Raw genomic sequence first — 14,572 nt, forward strand, 5'->3', positions numbered from 1 at the left:
TGAATGATGGGATCTGAAAGTAGACATGGCAAAGCTTCATACCTCATTGATTCTCTGTGCCACATGTTTTTGCATCATATAACATCATAATTTAGACCACATGTGCCCATGCATACCCTCCTGAATAGGAAGAGGTGAATGTCTGAGACAGTTAGAAGGGAACGTAAAACACAGTCCGTCAAAACACTTGCAGCACATTGGGTTTTTCCAGTTGTAGGATTGAGAGAAAAACAGGGTGAGGAAACACATTCACTACCAACTCATATTATATTCAGCTGCTGAGGTTGTAAAACACAACTGCCTTGTATCTGCAAAACACTGATTGACAAATGCTCTGCAAGACATTTCTAAATCACTTCTCCTGTGAGGTTCTTCGACATCATAAAGAAAGGAATGATGAACTAAATATTAAGATCACTCATGCTGCTTCTATATAGCCAGAAGTAGTAAGTTTTTTCCTAAATATGTTTCAGTCATCCCTTATTGCATGTTCTACATATGAGCTGAACAATGTTCCATCAGCTCAACAATGTTAAATCTCAGCCAGGCTCAGAGGTCTACCATAGCTTGTTGGAATCTGTTGCTGTTAGATCTAAACAGATACAAACACAAATAAAACAAGCAATTACTTTTATGTCAGAAGAGAAATCCATATAAAAGAAACATTTTACCTTACTGCATTACCATTGTGCATGTAAAACACATAAATCATCATTTCATGATCTTGCCATAACCTTCCCATAACCTGATTAACCCAAGTAAATGTAGGTAGCAAAATGTTAAATGTAAAATTAAAAGTAAACTGTGCAAATAAGGTAAACGTGCCCACTTTCATAATTACTGTTATTATTTAACAATAGCTGATATTTCTCTATCTACTCTCCATATCAGTTGTATGTGTGTCAATGAGAGGCAGAGCAATGGGTGGCCATACAGTGTGGCACATTTCTGAAGCTGTGAACAGGGAGGGCTGAGCGTGCTAACCAAAGGAAAGCCTCAGGGCCACGCGACTGGACCCGTGGAGCCACTCGAGTGATCCCTTAGCCACCACATACAGTCTGCCTTTTACCTCCTTGTGTGTACACAAAGGGGAACTTATTCCCAGTTCCCCACCCTTGCTCTTACCTCCCCTCCTTCTTTCCCCCTGCCCTTCATAATGAGACAGAGTCAGGTCCTGCCACTGCATAATAAAAACCTGTCTCCATTGCCAAACAATCACTGCAGGCCGGGAAGGAGAGATCATCTAAAATCAATCCAACAGTGGATGGGTGACCTGATACTGTCGGCACTAAGTGAAGCACAAAGGGGGTGACTTTCTTCCACCCCTCATATAGTGTGGGGGCACCAGAGCTCCACATGAATCTGTTCATTATTAAAAGGAAAGGCTAGTACAGGCTTGTACAGTGCACTTTTGTATGCCATGTATATGGAATATAATATGCTAATCTAAAATAATAATAATAATAATAATAATAATAATAATAATAATAATAATCGCCATATCATTAAATCTTGTGTTCATTTATTTTGCCCTCAGCGATGACTTCTGACCCCAGTCACGTGACGTTGTTTATATTTTCACACACGGAGCACTGCATATGAAAGAGAAGGGAAAGCCCGTCTGCCTTCACGTGAGTTTTTAAAGTTATGGAGATAATGACAAATGCCCTGTGAATAGTTTAAAAAAACAAAACACTTGAGCTTCGAATAATGTGCGGCTTCAGCTTGTAACGTTTGCATCACGTCGCGCAGCATTGCCTAATATTAACGTATAATGCTAAGTTATCAACCAAAGCTAATGATAGCCTATGTAGCAGCAGCAGGCTAACGTAGCTACGTAACGTCCATTACATTAGCTAGTGTGCGTTCTGTAGAGAAGAGAGAGGCTAAGGAATGTGATGGTTTGGGCTCTTGAATCATGTTAGAATATACATTGTTGACAGTCAATATTTTACGTGAATTTAAAACCAACAATCAAGATGTAACGTTAGTGAAAGCTGATATGAGTCGACTTAACTTAATTTGTTACGATATGATAAATTAATGTCCCAATTGGTTAATAAACTTTGCATTTAGAGCAATAGCCCCTTCATATATCTGTGCACGTCCCTGGTTGGATCTGTCAGCAGTAGAGAGTACTGTAAAATGTTATGTTTCCTCTGGCAGTGCCTTTACAACACAGGAGCATGGAGGCCACACACAGCTCCCAGATATCCAGAGATGAGAGTAAATAAACCAGGGGAGCCATCCCTGACACCATGTGTGGCTACGTACAGTGCAGACTGGTGTGAAAACAAAGTTGGGTCAAGCGAGATTAATGCCTCACCTTTTGTCAGGATGCCAGGGACAGTGTTGGGCAAGTTACTTCCAAAATGTAATACATTATACTGTAGATTACTAGTTACTGTCATTTGAGAGTAATTAGTTATTTCACAATATTACTGTCTCTGAATTGTAATGCTTTACACTACTTTTGCATTACTTTTGAGTTACTTTCAACAAAATAACAGTGGAAGTTTGACTTGGCAGGTAGCTTGTGAATTTCACCACCGGATCAATAAAATCTCCTCTTTATCCACTTTTAATACATCATAGATTATTCATAATATTTTGTATAATTAATATGAATATGCAAAGTAACTAAGCTATAAAAATAGAGAAGTAATACGTACAATAGGCAAGTAGGAAAAAATGAAAATACTCAGTTAAAAGTACCTTACAGTTGTATTGAATTACGGCATAGTTACTTTCCACGGCTGATAAAATGCAATTATATTACGTGTAGCAAGCCCAAACATTAATTCCCGACATGTTTCTGTCAGCTCGGACACACTGCCTCCGTGCTGACGTACTGTCACCTGTTGGGACACAGATGTTGTCCGTACCGTCTCTGGTTCTGGCTCTGACCACGGGAACAGTGACGGGACAGCTCGCTTCAACGCAGCTAATAACTCCTGAAAATAATGTCCATCTCGCAAATGTATCTGTCTCTGCAGTCATCTCAACCATCGAATACAGCAACAGGAAATAATACTCACAGCTTTTTTTTTCCTGTGAAAAAATGTTTCACGGTGTTGGGGAATTCTTAAAAAAAAAAACACCACTAAATGTTGCGTTAAAATGCGTTGTAACTCGCATTACTGAGATTGTAACGGGTATATTATCACTGAAATTTAATTAGTAATGCTTTATGTTACTGTGTTACAGCAAAAAGGAATACATTACTGTAATTGCGTTACTTCTGTAACGTGTTACTCCCAACACTGGCCAGGGATGTGTGTGGCGAACCCCAAAGCTTGATCTAATGACTTACCTGTGAGGTCATAATTGATCTTGACCAAAATTATATTATACATCTTTGATATCCATGTACAGAGACCCAGAACGTGTTAAGATTTAAGTATACTCATGTTTTAACATACTGGTTGTTGTAGTGTTTAACACAAAAAATAATGCCTCATTTGTGATTATACCATGTTTTGCAATGTAAAATATGGACACATGGATAGGCCATGTTCTTTTATTGTTACAACATACAACAATACTTTCAGTAACAATGCTATGGATAAGGTTATGTTTTAGCACAAAAACTACTTAGTAAGGTGTAGGGAAAGATCATGCTGGGTTAAAACAAGTACTTAGTTAAGGTTAGGGGACCTTCGTGACGGTTACAATAATAAACACTTGGTTAAAGCTAGAGGACACTCATGGTCAAGGGCTCTGCCACTTGGACGTAAACACATGTTGTTTTGGGGCTCCTGCTCAAATGACTGATGCTGTCGTTTTTTCTTTGGACAGTCACCAGAGAATTCTGGCAGACCTCTTTTTGCTTCTTCAGCACCTTGGTAATTAGTTCAATTACTTACTGTAGAATGCCTAGAGCAGGGCCTGCAGGCTTCATAGAGCCTAAAGCTATTTGTCTGATGTATTTACGTCCAGGCTGATGTTGTAGTATTACAAGTGTTTCCATAATGTTTTGCTGTGGGATTAAAGGCGCAACCGGTCAGAGTGTTAGATTTATCAAGGAAATTGTGCAATGGGAGAATGTTAGGCATCTAAACTTAGCACAAGAAGTAAGGACATTTGTGTTTGGTAGATTATTTCTCTGTGTTAACAATGCTTTTTGGCAATAAATCTTATATACTGTTGTTGGAAAGCCTGTTTAGTTCCCTTCAAATGGTGCCCCATTTGTAAGGAACATGCATTTGTGGGATGAGCAGCAGCGCTGAGTATGTGGGTTGCGCCCATGAAAAATTTGCCAAATCTTCTCTGCCAATGCCAAACAGCTTATTCTGCCATTGACTCATTTGGTGGATTGGATGATTGAAGTTTGAAGAAACAAGACATGTTGGCAATTTAACAATTTATTCATTTCACAAACAGGAGCTTCAGTAGCGTGTGGAAGAACCATACACAGCCACAACAGCCTGGCAGCTCCTCCTCATGCTGGTCATCAGCCTGGTCACACACTGCTGTGGGATGGCATCCCATTCTTCAACCAGCATTTGTCGCAAGTCAGCCAACGTGGTTGTGTTGGTCACTCTGGCACAAACAGCACGCCCAAGCTGATCCCACAAGTGTTCAATGGGGTTGAGGTCAGGACTGCTGGCAGGCCATTCCATCCTCTCCACTCCCACATTCTGGAGGTAGTCTCTGATAAACCCCGCCCTGTGGGGGCAAGCGTTGTCATCTTGGAGGATAGAGTTCGGTCCCAGACTGTGGAGATATGGGATTGCCACTGGTGGCAGAATCTCATCTCTAAATCAGGCACCTGATTGGCAGCACCTGAGGGTACCAGAAGCTCAAAACAAGTGTCAATAGCAACAGCAAAATAAGCTGTTTGGCAATGGCAGAGAAGATTTGGCAATTTTTTCATGGGCGCAACCCACATACTCAGCGCTGCTGCTCATTCCACAAATGCATATTCCTTACAAATGGGGCACCATTTGAAAGGGAACTAAACAGGCTTTCCAACGGTATAAGATTCTTTGCCAAAAAGCATTGTTACCACAGAGAAATAATCTACCAAACACGAATGTCCTTACTTTTTGTGCTAAGTTTAGTTGGACAGCTCTGGACTGTCAGCTTGACATTTAATTCTGGCCATACATGTATTAGCAGGGGTTGAAAATAGTTAACTATCCAGTCTTAAATGCCTGTGGATCAGATATGTCAGATTCTGAAGGGGTACTGAAGTAAGTGGCAATCAAGACAGATTGTTTATCCAAGAAAAGCCTGTAAACATGCACCCGAGTTCAAACTCTCTGCAGGTTCTCTGTGTATGTCACAAGGTGCCGAGGCGCGTTCACCTTACAGTATTCCAGAGCAAAGCAAGCCATCATCACCAGGATTGAGAGTGACAATGCTGACATTTCAACAGCTATACACTCTGAAACGTGCACGCCTAATCTCTATTCTTAAAAAGGATTTGCCTCCAAATTGCTCCATTGCCTGTGGTCCTTCTGTTTGTTGTCATCCATTGCTGCACATAGACTTTAAATAAACACAGCTTTGATAAGCTAGGGGCCAGACAGTCACCTCTGACCCATAGCAGTTCCGATCGGGGTCCTGGGGCATGAGGTTCACCAGGTGACACAAGCATAGCTTTAAATTAGCGGCCCTTTTCTATAGAGGGAGGTTTATAAACACTGTGAGTGGATGAGGGAGTGTTGGTAGGAAATTGACTTTGTCCAGAGTGTGCTGACCAGGAAGAGGGCATAGGTTAAGAGGTACATAAATCAAAGGAGCCTTGGGAGGTTATCATGGACATTATTTATGAATGGGATAAATTTACAGCCAATCATTATCCAACTAGTCCCAGTAAAAGCTTTAATTTTGGTATTCTGTAAAACCGCTGTATGTATAAGTTGCTATGGTGATCTTATTTTATAAGCAAGTTTTTTTTTAATGTCATTTATGTCACTGTATTATATTTTATTTTCTACCTTCCTACTCTCACTGAACTTAGTCTTCCTCTCCCTCGAAGTGTGTATATATACACTTTTATAATTAAAACAGTTTCCCAAGACCTCTGAAGGTAAATTCAGGAAAATAACTTTATATTATACAAATATTTCCTTCTGCAGAATAAGGGTCGTTGGCCTATTTGTAGTGGACGTGGCCTTGGGTGCAGCCAGCCAGTGGCAGTCTGAGGCCTCTTTGTAGGCCGCCGAACATGCACCAAACCACAAATTATCATTGGAGCAGGACAGGCCTCCTGCACCACAACCAGGCCCACCTCTAACTCCCCGAAAGCTTTGGATTTATGGCATGAGTCCAAATAAACATGTCTGAACGTTGTGGCAGAGAGGAGCCGTGGTTGAGCATGCATCTGAGAGAATCAGATCTCACACCTGTATCAGTGATGTAGCCCGCTACCAGGTAATACAACCGCACACTTTCTTAAATAAATCTTAAAATATTAATTCATGCAAGAATCCATGATCTTCAGTATCTCTCCTTGGCCCTGTGTCTCTTTTTTTCAGCTTTCCTTCCCTTTCGCCACTTCCTGTTCTCACTGTGTCTTTGCTGAATTCAGTCTACTTTTTTCATGGTAAATGAGGTGTGCAGTAATGTAAACATTGCTTAGAGATGTTTACTTTTGTCTCTGTATAATTTCTGGTCAGTACAGTAGTCACACTTATGCAGGTAGAGTGCTGAGTGGAAATCTTTCCAGCGGTTCTTCGTCATTTGTAACCATCTACCAGGGTGGGATTGCTCATTATAATATTCCCTTGCCTGTTGGAGAAATTAGGAGCATTTCTGTTTTTACTAGTGGTTTTGCAAGTTTTGACTGATTATTAATAACAGAGGGTACTCTGTTTATTAATTACTGTTCATATATTTATGCAATTTATGCTCCACAGAGCAGTCATTTTGGATGTTCTTATGTGTTTAAAAAAATAAAACAATACTATAATAACAACATTTATACATCACAATGCCTGACAAAAGATACAAAATAAAGAAACTTAAGAGAGACATTGACAACAATACAATTACCAGCTATAAATGGGTGATACAAAAAGTCTGTTAGAGCATCCTAGGTAAAATCAAATCAAAAAGTATACTTATTTCACTAATAAAGTCAAATGTTTCTATCAAGGTTGGAGATTTTCGGTTAAAGCAGAAATGTAGAGCTGTGTGATAATAGAACACTATGTTCTCGATCACAAGATATCTCTTAAGCCCCTGACACACTAACCTGACTGCCGAGCGTTGGCAGAAAAGGCAGTCGGACTGATCAGTCGGCTCCCCAAGGTCCAAAATGTGCCTCAGAACACACCGAAGCGACGCCGACTTCAGCGTGTAATACGTCTCCATAACAGGAGGCGGCGCTAATCTGTATTGTCGCCGAAAAAATGAAAACCGGCAGCTGATTGGACGAACACGTCACGTGGGTCTGGTTTCTCCGGAAATTCAAAGCCAGACTATCATGGCGGCTTAAAAGATTTTCGTCAGATTTTGAGAGGCTTAGTCACGCTCATCCCGCTCGTCATTTCCGGGTTAGCACTCCTCCAATCAGACTGGTCATGGAGTCCGACTGCACGCCCTCCGAAGCAACATGTCAGGTCGGCCAAAATGAAGGCCGACAGCTCCTCGGACGGACGACTGCATGGAACACACCGAATAGACTCGAGTCACTGACCTCGCCAGACTGTCCGACGGCCGATTATCGGGTGGGTGTGTCACTGCCTTTAGGGAGAAAGGACAGAATTGTAACCTGTCAAAAAATCTGTCAATTATAACATTGTGATCAACCATATCGTAAGCAGCCCATAAACCAAGAAGTACCACAACAGATGGTTGTCTACCATCCAGGTCTTGTACTGTCTTTTATTAGGATCTTATGAATGCTGTTCTTTCATCGAACATGTTTAGTCCCCATTACTAGCTGTTGTGTTGGACCTTTATCCTTCAACACCATAAACTTAAAATGGCTAATCCTCTATATAACCAAATACAAACGTGTACATTATCTGCTTCAAACCTTGGGAACTGTTTTCAATACCTACGTTTTAGGGATTGATCTTTTTGCACCACACAGTTTTACCAGCATGCAGTCAGCGTTAGCCTTCACAGTAATACTAAAAGTGTGCACCAGCTGATGCTAAGATTCTGCTTTTGGCATGCAGTGTTGATGACATCAGTCATTTGTCACTCTGCAGACACACTGTGATTTATGACTTTTCCCATGCAGCAAAACATGCCCTTGGTGTTTCTTTATTACATTTAAAACCTATTACTGTAAAATAGGGAGATTACTGCATAATACATGCTTGGAAAAGAGCTGCAGGTTGAGCAAATATGGTGTGTTTTATACTAATAAAGTAGCTGGGTTATGGGTAAATGTTTATATTATTTTACAGCTTGCCTTGAGGAGGGAAAAGATTTCCATTCATAACCAGAGTGATGAATGTGAGTAATTACCTTGTATTGTAAGCAATATACTTCACCCCCTAACGCTTCACACTGTTTTATGATTTGGATTTCACCATCACAGACTAATGTTTAAAAAGTATCTTTTTCTAACGCAGTCTGCTTGTTTTTCAGTTTAAGTTTTTTGTGTTTGGTGTGCTGTGTCATTGAATGATTGAATCAGTGAATTTATTATCGGCATATGGTTTTCATTTAGAGAAGTTTTGATGTGTAACAGGTGTGAGACAGCAGTTTACACCAGACCAGCTAGGGATTCAACTACTATCTCCCGTCTCTAGATGGATGCTACTGTGTGATGAGAGATGGACACAAACACATGAGGTAGATCGAGGTAAAACCATGTCTCTTTGATATCAAATGGGCCTTTTAAGTTCTGTAATTACCAAAACTGGCACAGAGGGACTTTGAGCACTGATGGACAACCAGCTTACCAGGCAATGGGCAGTTTTTGTGTATTTGCCCAGTGAGTGATTTGCAGAAAGACATCCTTGTAAAGGCCACCGTCATCCCTCTCTGAGGGCCCTCTGGGTGCTGACACCTCATGTCTATCAACTCTAACATGGCTGTCAGCGCAGATCACACCATCCCTGCCAGCCAGTTCTCTCCTACTGCTTGCTGGTATTTTACAGTATCAGCGGAGACGACCAAGAGACAAAGAACTATAGAGCAGACAAAGATGTCTTTTAGCTGATATTGACACACACTCAGTTTCATTGCATTTGAGTGCTGAAGGATAATCACCATCAGGGATATAATATCAATAAATGCTGTGCATTGGTACACGTGGATCCTGCTGGAGGATGTTTATGTGTGGACACTGATTATTTATGTGTCAGCATGTTACCAATGTTGAGGTAAGGATGCCCTGTCAGTTAACAACAAAGTGAAAAATAATATTGAAGGTACAAATCATACTAATAACATCATTTTAAGAGGATGCGAAAGTGCATACTCTCCATAAGACATTTCATAACAGAACCCTTTCTACTTTTTCTTCTTCTTTTTATTGCCTTTTAGCAGACAGGCACCCTGGAAGTTGAGGCCTATAACATGCTGATAGGGTAGAATGAGTTGTACAGTTGTCAGCACTGGGTTGATGAGAGTCAAGGGAGCATCTGTGTTGATGCTGAAGGGGTTAACGTCAGCTCTGAGGGCAGGAGGTAGTCTTTACTGGGAGTCCCACCACTGTGGTCAGTCTGGGAGTTGTTAGAAGTGTTCATTAATCATAGTCCTAATTTGTTTTCACACTGCTGTGCTGACACAGACTGAATATTGTTACAGAGGCAGTTCGGTGGGACTCTCAATAGTCAGAGTTGTCATTGTAGTGCATGTTAAAGGGCCCAGTAAGGCTGAACCACAGTTACATGTGGCAGGTAGAGGTAGGTGTCAATGTGGATGTTAAAAACCTTTTTTTTTTTTTTTTTTAACACCTGTCCTGTTTTTTAAATGTGTAAAAAGCCACATGTTGCAACACACGTGTACATAGTGTGTTACCTGTTTAACCAAATTTATTAGCATGACTCCCAAGGGGACCTGAGCTATAGACTTCATAAAGTCAAAGGGCAGTTTACCCTGAAAGTTCTCCTCTTTAATGTCGTACCAAGTCTTGACAAAGCCGAATATCATTAACGTCATACTCTAGCTACAAAAAAGTTTAGTTTCTTGTCAAATTTGGGAGCAACCGCAATGTGAGTAGCAATGTGGGTTATTTTTGGGCTTTTCCACCTTTAATTTTTTTGACAGGACAGCTAGGTGAGAAAGGGGAGCGAGAGAGAGGGGGAAGACATGCAGGAAATCGTCACAGGTCGGATTCGAACCGTGGACCTCTGTGTCGAGGTATAAACCTCTCGTGTGCCTGCTCCACCCACTGAGCCAACCCGGCCACATGAAGAGCTTTTTTTTTTTTTTTTTTTTTTTTTTTTTATCATTATTATCATTAAATATTTAAGTTTAATGAAAAGTTGTCCTGTGTTTTTTTTAAGTTTTACAGTTTTACATTAATTTATCTTAGTGCTATCAGGGATAAGCAAATGCCTGTTAGAGTCTTAAACAATACCTTTACAACTCACCCTCCAGAAGTGTGCCATTTCTCTTTGGGTCAAAGTGGTAGATTTTCTATGAACTTAATAACAAATTTTGCTTTGAAGAATGGCTTCATGGCTTCAAACGCAGATTTAGTTGTAATCATATTCATTACTAAAGACAGTAGTTTATAATAATCAGCTTAAGTATGCAGTGCACAGATCATGTTAAGCAGAGATAACTAAGGATGTTAAGTTTCTGTATGGGAGGGGCTCTGGGCAGCGAGAAAGTTAACAATGTAAAATACACAGATTGGTAATCAGGATATTGTCTCCTGAGCAAAACTTTCCATGTTATATAGTGATTGTTTTCTTTTCTGTGTTATTGGAACAAATGTATTGAATAGCTTATTTTTAAAATCATACTGACATAAGTATAGAAAAATAGAAAATAAGTAATGTATATAGACACAATATTTTATAGTAGTGTTAAGTAGTGTTGTGCAAAACGGCAATATTTGGTATCGATCCCATAACGAGTAAATACAGGCCAGTATCGCCGATAGCGATACGATATCGATACTTTTAAAAAACGGAGGTAAATGCATCATCAAATTGCTAAATCTGAATGAATTTTCATGACCTGTAAGTGGTTTTGTGATTTGAACTTTGGATTATTAATAAGTTAAAACCCAGGACAGAATTTTCATATGCTTGTATAAATCTGTTGTGTTACCACTGTATCTGACGGCCTTTTTACAAATTATACAGCTTGCCGTAGTTTCATTTTCAGCCTGAAAATATAGCCACATAGCTCCTCTTCCTCTCTACCATTCTACTGCCATCTCTGTCCTGCTTGTGTGTATGTGCTGCTGGCCGACGCCGGGCCTGGCTGCTTGCTTGTTTGCCTGGCGCAGCTGAGTCACTTGATGGTACAACATCAAATCACAAGAGGGGGTAGGAGGAGCAAAGTGTTCTTGCTCCGCGCTGTGACTTGAAAGCAGCAGGCACTTACAAAGACAGCCAGGTCGTCTCTTTGATGAAACCACAGCAGTGCACACTGGAGAGAAACTGAAACTGTGGGTGGTGCGCAATCACGGAAGGCTTGTATCATGTGGATGCGCAGACAGTTTTGTTGTCATTACGTAGAATTCCTCATGGGGGAGACAAAAACTACGCACTATAGCTTTAACATGCTTATTTTAGACAACATGACTCCAGAAAAAAATATTTATGTTAACTAGTGATTGATAATGACTACTAATGGAAACTTGATTTGTTTACTGCATCAACTTATTGCTCTGTGTTTATACAACTTAACATGTTAAGTTTCACCTTGTGTAACAACTGAGACGGTTTAGGGCAACAGGTTTGCACGCTAATTTCTAGTCAAGTCAACTAATTCGGGATAACAGTGCAGGGGATCGTCCGGGCCAGTTTATTTTCTGTTATATTATTGATGACATTTTTGCAACAAGGAGTTAAACCAATGAAAACACTCCACATCTCCTCCCCTATGTGTTGCAGGATGTGGCTCAGCTTAATGAAGTAAAGAAGAGCACCAGCCTCATCCATCAGAGAGGCTATACATTAAGTCAGTGGATCATTACAGCATCTAAAGACATGTCCTCTCCTCAACCAAGCTCAATTACTGTAGAAGGGTTAACCCACTGGAGAGAAAACACAATATTTTGTGGCAAAGTTATCTATTTTTTTTGTTTTGTTTTGAGAAGAAAAAGTGTTGCCAGTTATATAGTTATTATAATAATAATAATAATAAAAACTATTTACTGAAAAAGTAAATATCTTTATTTAACAGATACCGACTATAACTAGTATTCAAATATATTATACAAAGTGCACACTAATATCTGTTCTATACTCAATACTGTATGTTTATCTTCGGACAAGGTTAGCACATAAATATAAATTATGTCTAAGTGTCTCATTTTACTTGGAAATTGCAGATAAACTGTTAATAATAAAGTATACAGGCTTTATGAAATGCTATTTTTCACAACCACTGGATGAGAAAGGCAATAATGAATGATCTTCATGAGTTCATGGTACTAACTTCAGAGTTAAAGGATATAATATATACACTATAAATATTATACTTATTTGAAACACCACATTCCATATTTACACCATATTTCAGATGTCAGGTATTTGAAAAATATTTAATATTGTTTGCTCATTTTAAATATAGCTCACGTTCATATAAATAGCCTTTTTTCTTAAAGTTGTGGAAAAGTAAAGAAAGAGTGGAGAAAGTGAAAGACCTCATTGTTTCTCCTCACCAGTAGCAGATAAGGCTAAAGGTTGCTATGGAAACTTAGCCAACTGGAGCCAGAGTCCAATTTAGGAAAACCACAAAGTCAACATGAACGCGTGCTATGGGTAGGGAGGGAATCACAAAAAGGTTGTGATTATGCAGGACATAATCAGAAGTCAAAATATATAAACCAAAAAGGCCCTTGGATACGGTGACACATCACCATTAATTTCCATCAGTTCAGGTAAACTATCATTCTGGGGTACAGGCATGATGACACATTTACTGTATATATAATGTGAGACTGTCACTGCTGCAGAAACCATATCCTTTTATTTATTCAAGGCAAGGCCAAATGCTGCAGTGGTTATGTGCTTCCTTTAAATGTTTTAAATCAACCACATCTTTTGGAGTTGAGACATTAAACTAAAATTGTCATGGTCCCACCAACGTCTGACAAGAGAAACGGAGAGGCAGTGGAAGACTGGCAGGATGCAAGACTGTAGAAACACTAAGGAAAGAGATGGTTTTAAGTCTTGTTTTAAGAAACGGTAGCCAACTTATTACTTTGCGCAATATTAAAAATGAACTTTTATTCATATTCACGGAGCTAACACTTTAAGTTAAATACTGGTAAAGGATTTTTCTTACGGTATGTATAGTATATATTTTTAACTCTAATCTAATATACTGTATGTAATCCAATATATATATATAAGACATAACATGAGAATTGTGGTGCCCACATCAGATTTCATGTACAGTAGATCAGTATTTTTCTAACCCGTACCAGTTTTAAATAGGAAAGCCTGGTTTATCAGTCGTTGAAATCAATCTCACCAAAAATTAAAAAAATAGCTTCAACATTCAGCACATAATACTGTACAGTGTGAGACTGTATTTCTTATCTGGCTGTGATTAGGATGCAGTGGGCTGACATTGATCAGCCTGTCGTGGCCAAACTATGCCTAACCAGCCACCAATCTGGACAGCAGTAAGTCTCCAATTAACACAGGCCAGTGTGATTTCCTTGGTTGCATCACATGTCGCATGCAATGGTAATTACGATGTAAATATTCAGCACATGCCTCGCGTGAACATTTCCTGTTAAGGTCTTCCTACCCCCTGAGCAGGCTTGTCATAATAAACTGGATTGTTTGTAGAAATGATCATATCATAAGGAGGTTGGACCACCTCTCTCTCATGCAACATGATCAGAGTCCTGCATTAAAATTAGTGGATTAGAAGAAATGACCTAAAAACAGAAGAAGATAAGAACAATATTTAAACACAATTTCTGACTGAGACTAGCTTTCATACGGGAATGAATGATTTGGCTTTAAAACCTTTGAAAATGTAGCTACTGCAAATGTTTAATGCATAGCTTTCTGATAAACTACTGTATTTGATCTGTGGAATATTTAATCCATTTATCAATTTAAATCAATAGCACCATGTGGATGTTTCACACATCAAAGTAATAATCAGATGCATTCTTATAAATCTAAATATTTACTCTTCAATAATTAAAATAATGGAACTCTAGCAATACATAATATGTGCGTGTACATAATAAGAGTCTGAAACCTTAGCAAGTTCAAATTTAATGCTGATATAGATATGACCTTCATTTATATGAAGTCTGACAATAACATAAAATATATCACCATCTCTCCATCATGGAGCACAAGTTCAAACTTACAATCATAAGCATACCGCAAGAGCCATGGTAATGTCATTATCTGCACACTCTGACTGGGAATCAATGTTAGAAAAATAGCTCAATGTAATAAAAGGATGATGTGTAAAATAAAAAAGTAGAAACATTGTACAGAAC

At 39.3% G+C, this 14,572-nt stretch overlaps 1 long non-coding RNA gene across 6 annotated transcripts; it reads left to right on the forward strand.

Annotated features, from left to right (window-relative positions):
- Positions 1-1,581: 1,581 nt before the first annotated feature.
- Positions 1,582-10,330, forward strand: LOC144530618 (uncharacterized). Of its 6 annotated transcripts, XR_013503131.1 has the most exons (5): positions 1,582-1,631; positions 6,087-6,381; positions 6,486-6,553; positions 8,370-8,418; positions 8,657-9,383. It is a non-coding gene; the product is annotated as an uncharacterized LOC144530618 (long non-coding RNA). The 6 variants fall into 6 exon arrangements; XR_013503130.1 differs by adding an exon at positions 10,183-10,330 and having other exon boundaries at positions 6,486-8,770; XR_013503132.1 differs by adding an exon at positions 10,183-10,330 and having other exon boundaries at positions 6,486-8,760.
- The last annotated feature ends 4,242 nt before the right edge of the window (positions 10,331-14,572 follow it).

The sequence above is a fragment of the Sander vitreus genome, chromosome 15 (genome assembly GCF_031162955.1).
Source record: "Sander vitreus isolate 19-12246 chromosome 15, sanVit1, whole genome shotgun sequence".
NCBI classification, from domain to species: Eukaryota; Metazoa; Chordata; class Actinopteri; order Perciformes; family Percidae; genus Sander; species Sander vitreus.